General features: G+C 45.5%; 1 protein-coding gene across 1 annotated transcript in view; it reads left to right on the forward strand.

Moving 5' to 3' along the window:
* LOC106588469 (ephrin type-A receptor 7) overlaps positions 1–17,671 on the forward strand; it is a 187,048-nt gene that overhangs the window by 144,597 nt on the left and 24,780 nt on the right. The window lies entirely within an intron of this gene.

Genomic DNA, 17,671 nt, shown 5'->3' on the forward strand with positions numbered 1-17,671 from the left:
GCGTTTGGAGCAATACTGGCTGCTTTATCCAAGGCTCAGCCAATCGTTTACATAACAACAGAATGCAGCGCAGCACGTGACAGAAGAGACAACCAACTTACTAGTTACAGCATCAGCGCGGACCATGGAGACGGGGTGAGAAGGTTACAGCAGCACGTCCCCTGAACGATAAGGAAGAGGTAACAGGTGAGATGCCGGACCATGGAGACGGGGTGAGAAGGTTACAGCAGCTTGTCCCCTGAACGATAAGGAAGAGGTAACAGGTGAGATGCCGGACCACGGAGACGGGGTGAGACGGTTACAGCAGCTTGTCCCCTGAACGATAAGGAAGAGGTAACAGGTGAGATGCCGGACCACGGAGACGTCCCCTGAACGATAAGGAAGAGGTAACAGGTGAGATGCCGGACCACGGAGACGGGGTGAGAAGGTTACAGCAGCTTGTCCCCTGAACGATAAGGAAGAGGTAACAGGTGAGATGCCGGACCACGGAGACGGGGTGAGAAGGTTACAGCAGCACGTCCCCTGAACGATAAGGAAGAGGTAACAGGTGAGATGCCGGACCACGGAGACGGGGTGAGAAGGTTACAGCAGCACGTCCCCTGAACGATAAGGAAGAGGTAACAGGTGAGATGCCGGACCACGGAGACGGGGTGAGAAGGTTACAGCAGCACGTCCCCTGAACGATAAGGAAGAGGTAACAGGTGAGATGCCGGACCACGGAGACGGGGTGAGAAGGTTACAGCAGCACGTCCCCTGAACGATAAGGAAGAGGTAACATTAGGTGAGAAGCCGTACCATGGAGACGGGGGTGAGAAGGTGATGAAGCGTACTTCATGAGCTGTAACCGAAAAACAACTGGCATTTGGAAAATTTGAGGTGAGGGAGAAGGTGTGGTGGAACAAGTATTAGCATTGTTAAGTATCTTGCTAGCTGGATCAAATTCTCCGTTAGCTAGCCAGAGTAATGTTGAGCAACATTAGCCAACTTAAAGGCTGTCATGGTCACAAGCGTTCTATTATAAAGGCTGTCATGGTCACAAGCGTTCTATTATAAAGACTGTCATGGTCACAAGCGTTCTATTATAAAGGCTGTCATGGTCACAAGCGTTCTATTATAAAGGCTGTCATGGTCACAAGCGTTCTATTATAAAGGCTGTCATGGTCACAAGCGTTCTATTATAAAGGCTGTCATGGTAACAAGCGTTCTATTATAAAGGCTGTCATGGTCACAAGCGTTCTATTATAAAGGCTGTCATGGTAACAAGCGTTCTATTATAAAGGCTGTCATGGTCACAAGCGTTCTATTATAAAGGCTGTCATGGTCACAAGCGTTCTATTATAAAGGCTGTCATGGTAACAAGCGTTCTATTATAAAGGCTGTCATGGTCACAAGCGTTCTAATATAAAGGCTGTCATGGTCACAAGCGTTCTAATATAAAGACTGTCATGGTAACAAGCGTTCTATTATAAAGGCTGTCATGGTCACAAGCGTTCTATTATAAAGGCTGTCATGGTCACAAGCGTTCTATTATAAAGGCTGTCATGGTCACAAGCGTTCTATTATAAAGGCTGTCATGGTCACAAGCATTCTATTATAAAGGCTGTCATGGTCACAAGCGTTCTATTATAAAGGCTGTCATGGTCACAAGCGTTCTATTATAAAGGCTGTCATGGTCACAAGCATTCTATTATAAAGGCTGTCATGGTGACAAGCGTTCTATTATAAAGGCTGTCATGGTCACAAGCGTTCTATTATAAAGGCTGTCATGGTCACAAGCGTTCTAATATAAAGGCTGTCATGGTCACAAGCGTTCTATTATAAAGACTGTCATGGTCACAAGCGTTCTAATATAAAGGCTGTCATGGTCACAAGCGTTCTAATATAAAGACTGTCATGGTAACAAGCATTCTATTATAAAGGCTGTCATGGTCACAAGCGTTCTATTATAAAGGCTGTCATGGTCACAAGCGTTCTATTATAAAGGCTGTCATGGTCACAAGCGTTCTATTATAAAGGCTGTCATGGTCACAAGCGTTCTATTATAAAGGCTGTCATGGTCACAAGCGTTCTATTATAAAGGCTGTCATGGCTAACTGCAATATTAGTGTAGTTTTGTTCTCAAGACTTGAGTGTCATTTGCAGTAAAGTCTAGGCAACAAATTACATTGGATTGCTTGCTTTACATTTTTTAGCTGTGAGTTAGTTTCACATGAACCACTTTTTATTTTACACACAGAGACTGATCATGTAGATCATATTCTTTGTTGTTTAAATAGTTACCCTGCATTTCCCCCTAGCAGGGATTTATTACATGTTTCATTGCCAAAAAATGAAAAGGTCACCTTTTTGAGCACTCACCAGTTTGCATCCCTGCATAACACACAATCATATATATAAATATATATATATAGTACTAGTCAGAAGTTTGGACACACCTACTCATTCAAAGGTTTTTCTTTATATTTACTATTTTCTACATTGTAGAATAATAGTGAAGAGAACTATGAAATAACACATATGGAATCATGTATTAACCAAAAAAGTATTAAACAAATATATTTTATATATCTTCTATGGGCTACGTGGCTAGCGTCCCACGTAGCGGGACACAGCCAGTGAAATATCAGGGCGGCAAATTCAAAAACAACAAAATGTCATAATTCAACTTTCTCAAACTATATACAACTATTTTACACCATTTTAAAGATACACTTCTCCTTGATGTAACCACATTGTCCGATTTCAAAAAGGCTTTACAGCGAAAGCAAAACATTAGATTATGTTAGGAGAGTACATAGACAAAAATAATCACACAGCCTTTTTCCAAGCAAGGACGTGTCAATAAAACCCAAAACACAGCTAAATGAAGCACTAACCTTTGACGATCTTCATCAGATGACACTCCTAGGACATTATGTTACACAATACATGTATGTTTTGTTCGATAAAGTTCATATTTATATCCAAAAACAGCATTTTACATTGGCGTGTGACGTTCAGAAAATGTATTCCCACCAAAACTCCCGGTGAATGTGCACATCAATTTACAACAATACTCATCATAAACGTTGACAAAATATATAACAATTATTTAAAGAATTATAGATAGACTACTCCTGGATGCAACCGCTTTGTCAGATTTTAAAATAGCTTTACGGAGAAAGCACATTTTTCAATATTCTGAGTACATAGCTCAGCCATCACAGAGAGCTATACAGACACCCGCCAAGTTCGGGGCAACCTAAACTCAGAATTAGTATTAGAAATATTCTCTTACCTTTGCTGATCTTCGTCAGAATGCACTCCCAGGACTGCTACTTCCACAAGAAATGATGTTTTTGTTCGAAATAATACATATTTATGTCCAAATACATCCGTTTTGTTCAGAGCACTATCCAAAGGCATAACGCGCGAGCGCGGAACCAGAGACGGAAAGTCAAAATGTTCCATTACCGTACTTAGAAGCATGTCAAACGCTGTTTAAAATCAATCTTTATGGTATTTTTAACGTAAAATTGCGATAATATTCCAACCGGACAATAGCGTATTCATTCAAGAAGAAAAAGAAGGAACGGCGCACTCGCGTGAGCATATCCAATCCCTTTGTTGCCAGGCAGTCCACTCAGAAACTGAGCTCCTATTATCTGCCCAGTAACAGGAGAAGGCTGAAACAACTTTCTGAAGGCTGTTGACAGCCAATGGAAGCCTTAGGAAGTGCAACGTAACACCACAGATACTGTAGTTTCGAAAGGGACTAGAAAGAACTACAATTCTCAGATCCTCCACTTCCTGGTTGACTTTTTCTCAGGTTTTTGCCAGCCATATGAGTTCTGTTATACTCACAGACACCATTCAAACAGTTTTAGAATCTTCAGAGTGTTTTCTATCCAAATCTACTAATAATATGCATATTCTAGTTTCTGGGCCAGAGTAGAAACCTGTTTAAATTGGGTACGTTTTTCATCCGGCCGTGAAAATACTGCCCCCTAGCCCAGACAGGTTAAATTTTAAAATATATTTAATATTTGAGATTCTTCATAGTAGCCACCCTTTGCCTTGATGACAGCTTTGTACACTCTTGGCATTCTCTCAACCAGCTTCATGAGGTAGTCACCTGGAATTAATTTCAATTAACAGGTGTGCCTTGTTAAAAATTATTTTTTGGAATGTCTTTCCTTGAGCCAATCACGTTTGTTGTGACAAGGTAGAGGTGGTATACAGAAGCCCTATTTGGTAAAAGACCAAGTCCATATCATGGCAAGAACAGCTCAAATAAGCAAAGTGAAACGACAGTCCATTATTACTTTAAGACACGAAGGTAAGTCAATACGGAACATTTTAAGAACTTCCAAAGTTTCTTCAAGTGCAGTTGCAAAAAACATCAAGCGCTATGATGATAGGAAGGAAAAGAAGACCCAGAGTTACCTCTGCTGAAGAGGATAAATGCATGAATAAATGCTTCACAGAGTTCAAGTAAGACACATCTCAACATCAACTGTTCAGAGGAGACTGCGTGAATCAGACCTTCATTGTCAGATTTCAGCAAAGAAACCACTACTTAAGGACACCAATAAGAAGAAGAGACTTGCTTGGGCCAAGAAACACAAGCAATGAACATTAGACTGGTGGAAATCTGTCTTTTGGTCTGATTTTTTATTCCAACTGCTGTGTCTTTGTGAGACACAGAGTAGGTGATATGATGATCTCTGCATTTGTGGTTCCCACCGTGAAGCATGGAGGAGGAGGTGTGACGGTGTGGTGGTGCTTTGCTAGTGACACTGTCTGTGATTTATTTAGAATTCAAGGCACACTTAACCAGCATGGCTACCACAGCATTCGGCAGATATGCCATCCCATCTGGTTTGCGCTTAGTGGGACTATCATTTGTTTTTCAACAGGACAATGACCCAAAACACACCTCCAGGCTGTGTAAGGGCTATTTGACCAAGAAGGAGAGTGATGGAGTGCTGCATCAGATGACTTGGCCTACACAATCACCCGACCTCAACCCAATTGAGATGGTTTGGGATGAGTTGGACCGCAGAATAAAGGAAAATCAGCCAACAAGAGCTGTGCATATTTGGGAAGTCCTTCAAGACTGTTGGAAAAGCATTCCTCATGAAGCTGGTTGAGAGAATGCCAAGAGTGTGCAAAGCTGTCATCAAGGCAAAGGGTGGCTACTTTGAAGAATCTCAAATATAAAATAAATGATTGATTTGTTTAACCCTTTATTGGTTACTACATCATTCCGTATGTGTTATTTCATAGTTTTGACGTCTTCACTATTATTCTACAATGTAGAAAATTGTAAAAATCAAGAAAAACCCTTGAATGAGTAGGTGTGTCCGAACTTTTGACTGGTACTGTGTGTATATATACACAAGCATAAAGAAAACGGTTGGCTGGTCACACATAAACACTGAACACACCCACACGCCAAGGGAAAGCACGCACTCGTTACGTCGCACAGAGAGAGATACAAACTGACAAGTGCACAAATGCTGAGCGAACGGAGGCCTTGAAGGCTTGCATTCATAGATCTAAGTTTTGAGATCAAAGACCCAAGTCGTCAATGCCAGGCAGTAGCGTTAACCTTTTACCTAACTCAAGTACAAAAGACGTAAAGCAGGGGTGGCAAACTAATTCCATGGAGGGCCTAGCGTGTGCTAGACAAGCAGGTGAGGGGAGTTCCTTACTAATTAGTGACCTTAATTCATGAATCAAGTACAAGGGAGGTGGGGAAACCCGCAGACACTCTGCCCTCTGTGAAATGAGTCTGACACGTGACGTAGAGGCTGCCGCCACTCCAAAATGCTCCCGTCTCGTCGGTCTTCCGTGCCACACACCTCCAACGACAACGACTCTTGTATTTTTCTTGATCTCTTCCTGTTGTCTACCTCCTTATCGCTCTCTCCTTTTCCCCCTCTCCCATTGTCTGCACTCTTTTTTTCATTAGTTCTTTCTTTCCCCTTTTCTCTCAGTCGATCTCCCTCCATCTCTGTCGCTTGCTCTCTCTCCCTTTCTCCCTTTCACCTTTTCTATTCTCCCTTCGATCCTTTTCCTGTGTCTCATACCCCCCCTCTCTCGCTCTCTCTCTAACCAGCCCTACTAATTTAGACATAAATCTCCCTGGTCCAGAGAGTGGAACGGGGGCCTTTCTCATTGTGTGCTTCTCTGAGTGCTGCCCGCCCGGGGCCTTTATACATTAAGAAGGAGAGACGTTATAAAACGCTGCCAGTTTATGCCCTGTGCATATTTTAGGCTAATCCACTCTGTGTAGAGCTGCTCCCTCTAGTCCCCACCCAGCCAATAAACTATACTGCTGCGCTCCCTCCAAGGTTAGAGACCGACATTCTCGGCAAGCCATGTGTAGACTCTCTCGCTCTCGCGCTCTCTCGCTCTCGATATCTCTCAATGGCTGTCACGGCTTAGAGTTGATGTATGGCTATTATGGGCTGTTAGCAGCCATGTCCTTCTGTTTGTTGTCGATTGAGTTGGAGTGGGTTGGACAGTGCCATATTCCTGAGACTGAGACCGAGAGACGAGGCTTAATAAATTGGAGGGATTTTCTATTGATATGTGACTTTTCTGTGGGACGTTTATGGCGAGGTGTATGAGTGTTTTGCACGTGTATTAGAAGACCTGCATTATACACGCACCATTGACACACTTCTCCTCAGATCACCAACAAAGCATGACCAAACCCCTGGTACAATCTGCTCCCCTCGAAGGTTAAGCGTGCTAACGCCCTTTGTGCGTCCTGAGACAATACCCCATAAAAGCCCCCACTGACCTTTGAGTACTGCATTACTGACTGAGCACAGGCTTCTCTACTCCTTTTTCCTCTCTCTCTCTCTCTCTCTCTCTCTCTCTCTCTCCTCTCCTCTCTCTCTCCTCCCCATCCCCCTCTCTCACGTGCAGCTGTAACGTATTCGGGCTTGTTGTGCTGGCTAAGCCTGTTAGCTGGAGGTGGGGGCGCAACGCTTTGGCGTCCGCTGCTGCTCTAATCTAAAATAGGGGTTATTTAGCATGCAGGCTACAGCTGTGTGTGTGTGTGTGTGTGTGTGTGTGTGTGTGTGTGTGTGTGTGTGTGTGTGTGTGTGTGTGTGTGTGTGTGTGTGTGTGTGTGTGTGTGTGTGTGTGTGTGTGTGTGTGCGTGCATGAAAAAGCACACAGTGAAAGTAGAGTCTGTAGTCTAGCTATGAACTGGGGAGAGGTGCAAGGGGGTCTGTCCCCTGAAAGCCTCCAAAGGAATCCTCACACCCTGACAGAAAGGATTTCCCATGAATGGAGAGAGCGAGGGAGAGGGGGTTTATCGGTACGCCACAGACCCTCAAGGGGGGTTGGGGGTATAAAGGATTGGATGGATGGAAGGGTGTGGGAAGAGAGGGAGTTGGGTAAATGGGGATCATTCCTGCCCCAAGGGGCTCATGGGACCCATTATCCTGCTGTGGGTTAGGGGTGTGTGTCTCCGTCACGCTTTAATTGTGTGTGTGTCGTTTTGTGTATGAGAGCGAGAGAAGGTAATCTGTGTCTCTGTCATATGTATCAGGTCACGCTAGAAGTGTGCGTATGTCGATTGCGTGTGCGAGCGAGAAATGTCACGCGTGTGTACATATCGGCCCTGAGGATGCCATTGTGTATTGGCTATTGCGCAACACCCATCAATATTTTCCTTTCTATTGTTCAGATGAACTAAATGATCTGGTGATCCGGTTATGAAATGTCACGCTTATTATAAATCCATAGCCCTATTCGGACAGGACTAGTATTAGGTTACTAGAGACATTGGTTATGTAATTATTATCATGTGTGTTATTCCAGATGACGATTCGCACGGGATTCGTTTTTCCAAACTTCCCCGTCATTTAAAAAAAATATATATATATTAAATTTGAGTCTTATGATGGAAACCTGTTTTTCTAATTCTAGGCATGATTTATATTTCAATATGTCTAAATGATAAAAGGCTAGACTGATAACTTGTGCTTGGCTGCCAAATGTATAGATGTCCCCATAATATTTACATTGAAGAAGTGTGATCATAATCGTTATTTTAGCGGTAATTGTCATTTCCCAAAAAGTTTTACATGTAGGTCATTCACATGAAATGTGTGCGCAGAACTTTTTGTTTTAAGCAACAATTCTTGTTTTCTTGCTCAAACTGCGAGCAGCACCTGTCAAATCTCTGTCGTGTCTCGAAAAACACAGGGATGTCATTTCGCGTGGGACTAGTAGGCTATTGTCAGAGGACCGTGAAGTTCTACCATCACCCCAAAGATGGAGGTTATTCTGTCTGGAATTGTTCGTCTCCTGCCATGTAAAACTTACTGACGTGGCAGATTTGCACAGAACAGAAATGATGGATGGGGTGTTTTTGTGCTCGTGCACATAATTATGTTCTCCGACCTCCCCCAGTAAAACGAATCCCATCTGAATAGGGCTGATGTTTAACCTGAAATAGACTATTAAATGAGAGAGCCTATGTTGTTGATAGACCGTAATGTGTCTCTCCTCACTGATGTCAATGAATAAATGGGCGATGGAAACGCCTAAGCTAATTGAGCATGTGACTTGATGGTGAGAGCCCAGTATTAGAATCACTGCTGTCCCTTTTTAATTATAGGCTTATTGTTACTTTGTGTATTTAAAATCACAATGTTTCCATTTATTTATTTAACCTTTTATTTTACTAGGCAAATCAGTTAAATAAAGTCAGTTACAAATTCTTATTTACAGTGACGGCGTACCGCGGTCAAACCCAGACGACGCTGGGCCAGTTGTGTGCCACCCTATGGGACTCCCGATCACGGCCGGATGTGATACAGCCCGGATTCGAACCGGGACTGTAGTGACGCCTCTAGCACTGAGATGCAGTGCCTTAGACCGCTGTGCCACTCGGGAGCCCAATATAGTCATTTTACAAGGAGTATTTGTTTTGGTTGAAACCACCAAATGTCGGCTTTTTACCAGATCCGAATATATACCCATGGACTGCAGCTGATCAAGTTTCTGTAGGCTGTGTCTACAAAATTCTGCCCATATGAATGAATTTGCATTAGGCCATAGTCTAAAAAACAGCCATGCATGATTTAATGAAAAGCAGCAAAACATACACAACGTTATTTGATTCTAATAAGACTCATAAACAAAAAAAGAAAATGCTACAGCTCAGCCATTTCCAGGCCAAACACAATGAAACTTGAGGTATTGTAGCCTACAGTGCACAGAGGGTTCTGTACGCTGCGTTGTACCCTCACAGACGCGTTTTGCTCGACAAAAAGCCACGTAAGCCCAAATCCCCCAGCCTCAGAGCGGTGGCCTCTCTAGTTGTTGAGCTCCTCCGTGGCATGTTTAAAGCCCTTTAGATGAGGGGAAGAGGAAAGAGGAGAGTGGGGGTCGGGGGGCTGGGATTGACATTTCAATATCTTCAGAGGATTTATTCAGCCTGCTTTAGATGCCCTGGTCCCTGTGGAGATGCATGGGGGCTCAGCGCACCTCTCTGGGAATCCTACTGAGGGGATGGGGAGGGGGGCAAGATCACGAGAGGAGGACAGGAGGTGGAGAGGAGAAAGGACAGGTGGTAAGGCAGGAGGTGGAGAGAGGAGGACAGGAGGTGGAGAGAGGAGGACAGGAGGTGGAGAGAGGAGGTGGGACAGGAGGTGGAGAGAGGAGGTGAGGCAGGAGGTGGAGAGAAGAGGACAGGAGGTGGAGAGAGGAGAAGAGGACAGGAGGTGAGGAGGACAGGAGGTGGAGAGGAGAGAGGAGGACAGGTAGTGAGGCAGGAGGTGGAGAGGAGAGAGGAGGACAGGAGGTGAAGACGAGATGACGAGGTGAGGCAGGTGGAGAGGAGGTGAGGTGAGGAGGACAGGAGGTGAGGTGAGGAGGTAGAGAGGAGGATAGGAGGTGAGGCATGAGGTGGAGAGGAGAGAGAACAGGATGTGAGGCAGGAGGTGGAGAGGAGAGAGGACAGGATGTGAGGCAGGAGGTGGAGAGGAGAGAGGACAGGATGTGAGGCAGGAGGTGGAGAGGAGAGAGGACAGGATGTGAGGCAGGAGGTGGAGAGGAGAGAGGACAGGATGTGAGGCAGGAGGTGGAGAGGAGGACAGGAGGTAAGGTGGAGAGGAGATGAGGAGAACAGGGGTTTAGTTTATTAGGATCTCCATTAGCTACGGCACATGCAGCAGCTACTCTTCCTGGGGTGCACATAAAACGTAGAAGTCCATGAAAAAGTGACTTTCTCACGAGAGAACTCATTTCCTGGTCATTGAATGAAAAAATTAAAAATTCAATGTCTTTTGTAACCTCTCTCTCTCCCTTTTGAGGTGTGTGTGTGTGTGTGCCAAGCCTTTTCGGTCTCCTAATGAAAAGTGATGGGCTAGGTGAGGCTTCAGCGACCACCAAATGAATAGAGCCGTCAACCAACTTTTCATGACTGAGGCCCGGCCACTTAAGACGCTTTGTCAGCCAGTGATGAGAATTTGAATTAGTTAGACCCTGATAATAAGCCAAGCTATGAGGACGCACTTTAGTGTCTGCACACATGGTACTTTGAATTTATGTTTTTCTGTTCAGTATTTTGCAGTCATACACATAGACAACACACAGTCACGGACAGACATACACATCATCACAAACACCCACACATAGAAGACACTCACGCACACAGTCAAAGACTGAAAAGACACACACCCTTGGTTAATCAGAGTAACACGCTGGGCTGGAGGGCTCCATTTGAACGGAGTCTCTACAGCGCAATGACTCAGTCTCCAGGCAGAGAGCGAGAGAGGTGAAAACCCATTTTTCATCTCGGTGAAAGGAGAGGAAATTTGAAGTTGTTTCGTTCAACCCCTCCTCCTCTCTTTCATTTTGGCCTCCTCACAACTGTTAAGATCTTCATTGTGCAGCTGTCAAAAACAAATCACATTGTATTGGTCACATACACGTATTTAGCAGATGTTATTGCGGGTGTAGTGAAATGCTTGTGTTCGTAGCTCCAACAGTGCAGTACTATCTAACAATTCACAACAATACACACAAATCTAAAAGTGAAATAACGGAATTAAGAAATATAAAAATATTAGGACGACCAATGTCGGAGTCCGGAGTTTAAATATATACATAAACTCAGCAAAAAAAGAAACGTCCCTTTTTCAGGACCCTGTCTTTCAAAGATAATTCATAAAAATCCAAATAACTTCACAGATCTTCATTGTAAAGGAACCATAAGCAATTAATGAAAATGCACCTGTGGAACGATCGTTAAGACAATAACAGCTTACAGACGGTAGGCAATTAAGGTCACAGTTATGAAAATTTAGGACACTAAAGAGGCCTTTCTACTGACGCTGAAAAACACCAAAAGAAAGATGCCCAGGGTCCCTGCTCATCTTTGTAAACGTGCCTTAGGCATGCTGCAAGGAGGCATGTGGACTGCAGATGTGGCCAGGGCAATAAATTGCAATGTCCATACTGTGAGACGCCTAAGACAGCGCTACAGGGAGACAGGACGGACAGCTGATCGTCCTCGCAGTGGCAGACCAAGTGTAACAACACCTGCACAGGATCGGTACATCCGAACATCCCACCTGCGGGACAGGTACAGGATGGCAACAACAACTACCCGAGTTACACCAGGAATGCACAACTCCTCCATCAGTGCTCAGACTGTCCGCAATAGGCTGAGAGAGGCTGGACTGAGGGCTTGTAGGCCTGTTGTAAGGCAGGTCCTCACCAGACATCACCGGCAACAACGTCGCCTACGGGCACAAACACACTGTTGCTGGGCCAGACAGGAATGGCAAAAAGTGCTCTTCACTGAGTCGCAGCTTCACTGAGTTCCCGAGTCGCAGTTTTGTCTCACCAGGGATGATGGTCGGATTCACGTTTATCGTCAAAGGTATGAGCGTTACACCGAGGCCTGTACTCTATAGTGGGATCGATTTGGAGGTGGAGGGTCCGTCATGGTCTGGGGCCGTTTGTCACAGCACCATCGGACTGAGCTTGTTGTCATTGCAGGCAATCTCAATGCTGTGCGTTACAGGGAAGACATCCTCCTCCCTCATGTGGTACCCTTCCTGCAGGCTCATCCTGACATAACCCTCCAGCATGACAGTGCCACCAGCCGTACTGCTCGTTCGGTGCGTGATTTCCTACAAGACAGGAATGTCAGTGTTCTGCCATGGCCAGCGAAGAGCCCGGATCTCAATCCCATTAATCACGTCTGGGACCTGTTGGATCGGAGGGTGAGGGCAAGGGCCATTTTCCCCAGAAATGTCTGGGAACTTGCAGGTGCCTTGGTGGAAGAGTGGCGTAACATCTCACAGCAAGAACTGGCAAATCTGGTGCAGTCCATGAGGAGATGCACTGCAGTACTTAATGCAGCTGGTGGCCACACCAGATACTGACTGTTACTTTTGATTTTGAGCCCGCCTTTGTTCAGGGACACATTATTCCATTTCTGTTAGTCACATGTCTGTGGAACTTGTTCAGTTTATGTCTCAGTTGTTGAATCCTGTTATGTTCATACAAATATTTACACATGTTAAGTTTGCTGAAAATAAACACGGTTGACAGTGAAAGGACTTTTCTTTAATGCTGAGTTTATATATGTGTGTGTGATGGGATGTATAGACATTATGTATAGAATATGTAGTATATCTGAAGAATACGTAGGATAGACCATATGGAAACATTATTAAAGTGACCAGTGTTCCATTAAGGGTGTGTGTGTGTGTGTGTGTGTGTGTGTGTGTGTGTGTGTGTGTGTGTGTGTGTGTCTCGGGTGGTTTGTTGATGAGCTCAGCTGTCTGTCAGACACAACAGTGACAGGCCTAACACACAGCAGCCTCTCATCACTTAGCTCCCATCCACTGACGTCTAATACAGCACAAATGGAACACACACACACCTCCCATTTAGCCTACATATCCCCACGGTCATTCGTGCGCGTGTGTGTGTGCGTGCAGAGTGTGTTTGTGATACACAGTATGTGCATCCATCTCTGTGTGACAGTGTTTCTCTTGCTCTTTAAGCAGTCATCAGCACTTTATACCCTCAAACTTCACTCTGCACTCCCTGTAAATTCATCGCCTCTGTTTGCTGTTTATTTGTGTGAGTGTGTGTGGGCTTGCTTATGTCGTGTGTGTGTGTGTGTGTGTGTGTGTGTGTGTGTGTGTGTGTGTGTGTGTGTGTGTGTGTGTGTGTGTGGCATTTCCCCCTGACTGGGTGTTCTGTCAGGCTGTGTTGAGCACTCTCCGTCTCCTCTGCCAAACCGCGGCGACAGGTCTGCCTCTCCCAGTATGTGTGGATGTGAGCCCCGCCACAGTCTGCCTGCCTTACAGCAACCGTCACGGGTTATGGAAGAAGACAGAAGAATTCACCCATCCAAAAATCACTGAAAGAGGATAGTTACTGACAGACTGAGCAATTCGGCTATTCAGGAGCTAGTCCGTCCAAACCACTTACTGGCAATCTGGTTTGAGACCCAAACATTTGAGAATGATTTGGGGAAAATGTATTTCGGATGAATTTGGTCTATAGAACTATGGGGGATGGGGGGGAACTAAGTTGACTCCATAATTCAATCATGTGCCTCTCTCGTTAATTCACTTTCTGGCTCTTGCTCACCCATCCATCCATCCATCCACCCACAGGCTGGCACATGTAATCACTCTGTCACCCTCCTCTGGTTCTCTCTATCACACACTGAGGTGCTATCAGCGCGCACACAGATATACGCACACACACACACACACACCGAGCCCCCACAGTCTATAATCGTGGGCTTTAGATGAAAATGTATGTCAGGTGTCAATTCTCCCCTCCCTCACCCTTCTCTCCCACTCTCGTCACAAATTGCAGAATCCTCTGTCGTGTGTGTGTGTGTGTGTGTGTGTGTGTGTGTGTGTGTGTATTTTCTCTCAGAACGTATGTCACTCTCACACACACACTCACACACACAGACAGCGGTTCATATGAATGATAATGGCCAGCAATAATACCTGCCTCTGACTTGATCCGTCCGCCCCTCTCCTCCTTCCTCCCTCTCCTTCCTCCCTCTCTTTATACCCCTTCCTATTTTGGGTAGCTGGTGCGCCGGTGTAATTGTGAGGTTTTTATCTGGGCCCGGCACGGGGCGTGCAGACAGACAGAATACTGATAGGGCAGATTACACAGGGAGCGGGGGACATCCTGCCAGATAGCGCTCCACCGCTGGGCCGGCTGATAGACCCAGATTAAAAGCAGGGGCCACGGCCAGATAGTGAGCCCTGGGAGGTGATGCTGGGCCACAACACAACGTCATTATCGCGGGTCTGTCTTTGTGGCTCACACGGATTCTGATTGAAGGGAGTGGGCTTCTTTTTTTTTTGATGGCTGGGGCTTATGTGTTGAATGATTTTTAAAAGGTTGTGTTGGATTTGGTGACTGGCGTTGCTGTCACAGAGATGCATACTTTATATAGGGGAATTGACACACTTTACTGGTGGGTGTATACACACACACACACACACACACACACAACGTAGTGTTTTTTTTTTAAATCTACCATCACCTCAAATATGTATTTCTGTCCCGCAGTATCTTAGTGTTTATAATGGCATTGTTCTGAGTTCATTTAGCTATGCCAAGACTCAGGGAGACACATAAACACACACAAAGGCACTCCAGAGATGTGGGTTGCCTCTGTAGCACTACATTCGTCTCCTTTCCTCCCCAAGTCAGTTTTAACCCAGCTTGTAGATGTTTGGAGTAATGCTGTACACTTGTACTTTACAGCCTGTTAACTTATCTGACGTGATTGGCTGATACATGTTGGCTCAATCACTCGTCTTTTTTTGGATGTATACACACACACACACACACACACACACACACACAAGAACGAGAGACGGGGGGAGAGAGAGACAAGTAGAACAAAGAAACCTCTGCATGGTAAGATGGATTTATTCATTGCAGAGGCATAAACAGGGCTGTAGGGGAGAACAGAAAAAAGAGAGAGAGCGATGGATGGAGGGAGGGCGAGAGAGAGAGAGAGGGAGGGGAGAGAGATGTTCACACACTCTCATTCTCTGCGGTGGTCCTGAGGGACTACAGCTCCACTGCCTGTCTTCGGTGATAGCGAGAAGCAGCATAGTGCACCTTTTGTTGGCTGCGTCAAGATGGACGGCATGTGCAGCTGTGGAACACAGAGGCCATTTTGTGCCAAATTGTATTCATTACCTGCAATAGAGCCACCGCCGCCACCACATCTTCTTTGTCTGCACAATGTAGCATACATTTATACTGCACCTTGGTTGGCTGCGTGAGGATAGAATCCAACTGTGGAGGCGGGGGCCATTTTGTGCCAATCTACCTGCCTGTCGCATAGCTGTCTTTTACTTTCTCATGTCTTTTTATACTGCAACTTTGTTGGTGGCAGACAGATGGTAGGCAGGTGCAACTGCGTATGAATCAGAAGCTGTGTTTGTGCCTGTACACCCACCTGCATAGACACATGCCAGAACTGAGCCATCAGACCACGTAGCTTAATTGCCTTCCACACCATTAAAACATCTTGGACTCCGAAATGAAAGGGATTGGATCTGTTGGTGTCAAATCCGTCCGTCTTTCCCTCCATGTCATGGGGGGGGGGGGGGGGGGGGCTGTTAAGCTGTGGTGTGGCTCATCTGTCTGGTTAGCCACGGGGTCTGGTCCTGTATTACTGTGGAGCCCTGTAAGGTCGTAACCTCCGGTCTAATGCCTGTGGAAATTAGGCTTGGTCTGCCGCGGCCAATTCAGTCTCCTCTCAGCATCCATTTCCTTTCGTTCAGACGGGGTCAGCCCAATGAACACACACCAGCTGCTTTCAGACCGGATGGGAAACGAGATATTTGTGTGTGTGTGTGTGTGTGTGTGTGTGTGTGTGTGTGTGTGTGTGTGTGTGTGTGTGTGTGTGTGTGTGTGTGTGTGTGTGTGTGTGTGTGTGTGTGTGTGTGTGTGTGTGTGTGTGTGTACGCGCCGGTGCGAGATGGAATATTTGCGGGTTTGGGTATGTGCATTACTACGTTGGTCTGTGTAACGAAACCCCTGTCCTTTCCAAGTGTGTGTGGGTTTTCTTCACACTCTATTTCTGTTCTTGGAACTACACTACCAGGGTGTGTAGGGTTGAAATGTTCTCCCTTAGTGTGTTAGTGTTTTAATGTTCTCCCTTAGTGTGTTAGTGTTTTCCAAACTCAATACAAGCGTGCACTACCACCGGGTTTGGCTACGTCTCCGCAGGTAGGATTCTGTCAGATGGCGTTACCGCTGTGAGCCGGACTCATTTGAGCCTGAGTCTTGGAGCAGTTTGTCCCATGCATAATTCATCACAAAGGAATGGCAAACAATGGCCCGGAGTTGTAGATGGTAGAGCAAGTTGACCCGGTTTTCTTAGTGTATCTAATTCAGCACTCGCTGCTCAAAGTAGCGCCTCTTGCTCTCTCTTCGCTGACGCTGTCCACGTATTTCACATGGGATGTGTGTGCTTGCCTGTGTGTCCATGCGTCTGATTCTGCCAGTATCTGTCTGTGTGCCTGCCTATGCTTGTGTGTGTGTGTCTCACCATATTGTGTATGCCTGTGTGTATATGTTTGTTTGTTTACAGTGCGGTATACACTAAGTGTACAAAACATTAGGAACACCTGCTCTTTCCATGACATAGACTGACCAGGTGAATCCAGATGAAAGCTATGATCCCTTATTGATGTCACCTGTTAAATCCACTTCAATCAGTGTAGATGATGGGGAGGAGACAGGTTTAAGAAGGATTTTTAAGCCTTGAGATATTTGAGACATGGATTGTGTATGTGTGCCATTCAGTGGGTGAATGGACAAGACAAAAAATGTAAATGCCTTTGAACGGGGTTTGGTAGTAGGTGCCAGGAACCAACGCTGCTGGGCGTTTTAGGCTCAACAGTTTCCCACGTGTATCGAGAATGTTGAGGCGCTTCTAGGTATAGACCTCTGCCTTTTACTGAGATGAGAGTAGGTGGAGATAGATACACCCCCACACACACACACACACACACACACACACACACACTGTACAAATACATACGGACACTCATAGGATTTCTATCAGATTGCTTTGTCTTTTACCAGTCCATTTCGCTCTATTGTCTCATCATTGAGTTGCTGCCTGTGGCTGTAATTGAACAGGCTCATCCAGGCTGTGTGCAGCCCTCATTAGCTGCCAGTAAGACACAGACCAATATGAGGGATACTCCGAAAGACGAGGTCGGCTCTGGCTTTGATCCTCACCTCAAAACGACTTCAATACTGATTCCACTGAGGGAGACTGAGGCGCGGGGTCACACGGGGTGTGGGTGGATGCGTGTGTGGGCCTGCGTACGTGTGTGTGTGCTCGTATGTATTTGATAGAAAGGAAGTTGTAAAATCAGAGTGTGGGGGGGGGGAAGGTGACGAGAGGTCTCGAAAGAGATTAGAAGAAGTGAAAGAAGCAAGATTGAGGAGAAAGAAATTCGGACTAATCCGAATTGACATGGGAGAGAGCGAAAGAGGTTTAGAAAGAAAGGGAGAATTGCACAAATTGAAACATAGCTCGGCAGATGGACAGAAAATACCTAGCAATGAAAATATAATGAATGTTTACTGACTATTTGCTGCTCATTAGCAATATGTTAATTGTGGT

This window comes from Salmo salar, chromosome 27, assembly GCF_965601325.2.
Source record: "Salmo salar chromosome 27, fSalSal1, whole genome shotgun sequence".
Taxonomy (NCBI): Eukaryota; Metazoa; Chordata; class Actinopteri; order Salmoniformes; family Salmonidae; genus Salmo; species Salmo salar.